Below are 4,274 nucleotides of genomic sequence, written 5' to 3'. Positions count from 1 at the left end.
CTAAGATCATAGAAAATATGTTTTCTGACCACAATAACAGAAGGAAATTTAGAAAATTCACTAGTTTGTGGAAATTGAACAACACAGTCCTAAATAAACAATGGGTAAAAAGAAAAATCACAGGGAAATTAGAGAGTACTTTGAGATAAAAATCAAAGCACAACATATCAAAATTTACAGCATGCAGGACTCATGCAGTACTTAGAGGAAAATTTATACTTGTAAGCACCTATATTAAAAATAAGAAAAATCTCAAATCGGTGATGTAAACTTCTACCTTAAGAAAATAGAAGAAGAGCAAACTACACCAAAATATTAGTAGGAAATAACAAAGATTACGACAGAAATATATGAAATAGGGAATTAAAAAAACAGTAGAGAAAATCAACAAAACCAAAAGTGGATTCTTTAAAAAGATCAACAAAATTTGCAAACCTTTATCTAGATGACCACACACACAAAAAAAGAGAGAAGATAGAAATTACTAAAATCCGAAGTAAAGCAGGGGCATTATTACACTGTCATTATGGTGTCATTTGTGGTGGCAAGGTTTAGTTTCTTTCTCTTGCTCATTTGCATTTTTGTTCTACCAGTGGGTTTTGTTCTTTCTTGTGTATTCATGGTAGTGATTATCATTCTTCAGATTCCAGATGCAGGACTTCCTGAGGACTTCTTGTAGGGCTGGTCATGGGGTGGTGAACTCCTGAAGTTTTTGTTTGTCTGGAAAATATACTGTTTTTCCCTCATTTCTGAAGGATGGCCTTGCTGGGTATAGTATTCTTGGCAGAAAGTTTTTGTCTTTTAGTATTTTGAATATATCATCCCACTTTCTTCTGGCCTGTAGAGTTTCTGTTGAGAAGTCTGCTGTTAGTCTGACAGGGGCTCCCTCGCAGGTGACTTGATGCCTTTCTCTTACTTCTTTCAAGATTCTTTCTTTGTCTTTGAGATTTGCCAGTTTGATTACAATGTGTCTTGGAGAGGATCTTTCTGGGTTGAATCTGTTTGGGGATCTTTGAGCCTCCTGGATCTGAAGGCCCTTGTCTCTCCCTATACCTGGGAAGTTTTCCATTATTATTCCATTGAATAGGTTTTCCATGACTTTTCCTTTCTCCTTCCCTTCTGGAAGGCCCAGGATTTGAATCTTTGTGTGCTTATGGTTGCCTGCTAGCTCTCTTTTTTCATTGTTTAAAATTCTTTTTTCCTTTTTTTTCTGTCTGCCTGGGTTATTTTGAAAAGATTATCTTCAAGATCAGAAATTCTCTCTTCTGCTTGCTCTAATCTGCTGCTTAAGCTCTCAGTTGTGTTTTTTATTTCGTTGAGTGAATCTTTCTGTTTCATGAAAAAAAATTCCATGCTACATTCTATTTTAAGGTATTAATCTCTTTGTACATTTCTTCCTTCATATCTTGGATTTTTTCCCCTCATTTCATTATGTTGTCTAACTGAGTAGTCTCATATTTCAGTGAGTTTCCTTAAGATTGTTGCACAAAATTCCTTTTCAGTCATTTCAAGGATTTCCTGCTCTATAGAATCTGGTATTTGAGAATTACTGAATTATTGTATTCTTTTGGTGGTGTCATATTTTCTCAGGTTTTCATATTTCTAGTATCTCTATGTTGATATCTGGTCATCTGGGAGAGCAGTTGCTTCTTCTATTACTCTAAAGTGGGTTTTGAGGAGAGAGATGTCCTCTTCTTTTTCTGGTCTCTCCTGGTGACTCTCCCTGTATCAATGCAGTTAAGTGTCTGTTGGGCCACCTGCACAGTGGCTGCAGCTACTGCTGTGGCATTGAACTGCTTTTGTGGCAGCCGTAGCTGTGGCAGTGGCTGTGGTGGTTCACTCACATGGTAGTGGTGTTTTTGGCATGCTCCTTGCCTGCTTCCAGGTGGGGGGTACTGCCCTTGGCTCCTGCCAAGGACCCCAGGTGTGCTCTGCTTCTTGCCTGCTCCGGCCAGAGGGGGCTGCCCTTGTCTTCTGCCCAGAAAATTATTTAATATTGCTTAAATATTTCTTCATTTTTTTCCTGGCATTTAGTAAGAAGTTGAGAGAAGCTATTTTCATATGCCATTTTAACCTGTAAACCCCTTGCTTAGAATTTTATGCTGGCTATAGCCTTCAAAGGAAGATACATTTTTCAAAATAGAAGTAATTTTATACTTCTCTTTGCTATTGACTATGTGATTCATAGAATAAAAGTATCATTAACTGGAAAAAGACGTAGAGCTATGAGGATTTGGACAATATCCAAAATTATTAAACAAATAAGGAATTTCCCAGGATTTGTACAATTTCAGGGAGAGTTTGGAGTAAAATTTCTCATCGATTGTCAGACAACATACTTTTCCAAAATCCAAATTATATGTCAAGAAGCCTTTGTAACTTTGTTCTCAATTTCCCTAACCATCACAGGCCTTTCCATCTCATTCCAAAACGAACTTTTAAAATTTAGCAGTTCACTAAAAGCATTACTTACCTCATTCCAGAATCATCAGCTAGAACAATTAATTGGCTCTTGAGACACTGTCCCTTCCCAATCACTCCATTAGAATGAGAAACTGTAGTTTTGGCAGTAAATCCCTGTATTGTCATTCTCATCCTTGTGCTAGATCCTGTGGCAACTATTTTGAGGATGATCGTAATCCCATTCACCCCCTGCCTTTCTTGCATGTTCAAGTACCTCTGTCATCCTGCAACCTATTTTCCCCAAGATTATTTCTTCTTTATCTGAAGCTATTTCTTGTGCTGACAGCTGCCAAAGACAATATGAGCTGTCTCCTGTTCCTCTGCCTTTGGAGTGTGACTCATACATTTAAGTAGTACTTATTTTTACAACTATATGAAAAGTTGTAAGACATTGGTACCAAATTCTTGCTTCACACTATTCATTTATTAAGTCAGAAGATGAAACACTGTAACTACTCAGTCTTATACCATGAACAGAGGAAAATGAGCTTTCCCTTAAGAAATCCTAGAAACACCATTAATTAGCCTCTGGCCCCTGGAACTTGGAAAACATTGCTTAGACTTGTGGTCCCCAGACTAGCAGTGTTGACATTGTGTGGGAGCTTATTAGAATGCGGACTCTCAGGCTCTACTGGCCACCTACAGAATCCGAATCTGCACTTTAACAAGATCTCCCAGGGGTTGTATGCACATTACAGTTGGAGAAGCACTGGTGTCTAGAATGGAGCTTTCCACCAGGTGTGCCAGGGCACACAGGTGGGTGGGAATGAGTTACAGGTGTGCCATCCAAGATGTTCTCCTTGGCCTTTAGGGAAGCCAGGTGGGGACTGGAAAAGCTGGAGCCCCTCCTGGTTGCCTCTGTAGAGAGCAGCTCCTCCATTTAACCTCAGCATACCTGCCAGTAGAAAGCTTGAGTACCTAGACAGGTGGCAGTTCTCTGAAGTAAATGCTCTCTATCCAAGATTTCCTTGTCTATTTAAGAAGATACTTGTAATACCAAGGTCAAGGGTTCAGATCCTCTTATGGGTCAGCTGCCAAAAAAAAAAAATGCTATGCCAAACTTGTTCCACAAACCAGTGAACCACCTCTATTCCACAGCATCCCTGGATTTGGTATTGTTGATATTCTTTCTCGAAATCAGAATCTATTGTGGGTGGCAGTATAAACGTTTACTATACATAAAGAATATGTCCACTAACAAGTGCAGGCAGGCTAGGACAGTGGTACTGGATAGAGGATGGCTAGCTCTTTGGGAAGTGAAAAGGTTTGGGCTCAGAGCCTCATGTCATGCTCACTGGTCAATCAGATGAGAGAGCACATGCCAGCCACCACAGGGTTCAGGGCATTGAGTGATTGCTCTGTGTGCCCATACTGCCTTCCCTGTCCAATCTGGGGCTTTAAAAGATGGTACACCCAAAAAGCAAGCAACTGAAGGAAAGGGGCTTCCTAAAGTGGCCCACACTAGTCTCTGAAGTCACAGCAGCATCATTTTAAGTAATATGTTTGATTGGATGATTTCCACAAACTATACTTTTAAATTTATTTTTGAATTGAAACGTAATTGATTATAAATATTTGTGGGTACAGAGTTGACTATCAGTATTTGTGTACAGTAGGTGATGCTCAAATCAATATTAGTAGCATGTTCATCATTACAAATCATAATGATTCTTTGAGTCTCTTACCCAATTACTCCCTAGCCCCCCTCCCCTCCCCCTTTCCCACCTCTAGTAGCTATAGGTCTGTTCTCTCCTTCTGAAAGTTCAACATTTTATTGTGGCCTTCCTTCCTTCCTTCCTTCCTTCCTTCCT

At 39.4% G+C, this 4,274-nt stretch overlaps 1 protein-coding gene across 1 annotated transcript in view; it reads left to right on the top strand.

Annotated features, from left to right (window-relative positions):
* NNMT (nicotinamide N-methyltransferase) overlaps positions 1-4,274 on the top strand; it is an 18,393-nt gene that overhangs the window by 6,243 nt on the left and 7,876 nt on the right. The window lies entirely within an intron of this gene.

This window comes from Galeopterus variegatus, unplaced genomic scaffold, assembly GCF_000696425.1.
Source record: "Galeopterus variegatus unplaced genomic scaffold, G_variegatus-3.0.2 Scaffold1584, whole genome shotgun sequence".
Taxonomy (NCBI): Eukaryota; Metazoa; Chordata; class Mammalia; order Dermoptera; family Cynocephalidae; genus Galeopterus; species Galeopterus variegatus.
This window is presented reverse-complemented; position numbering and strand designations above follow the sequence as displayed.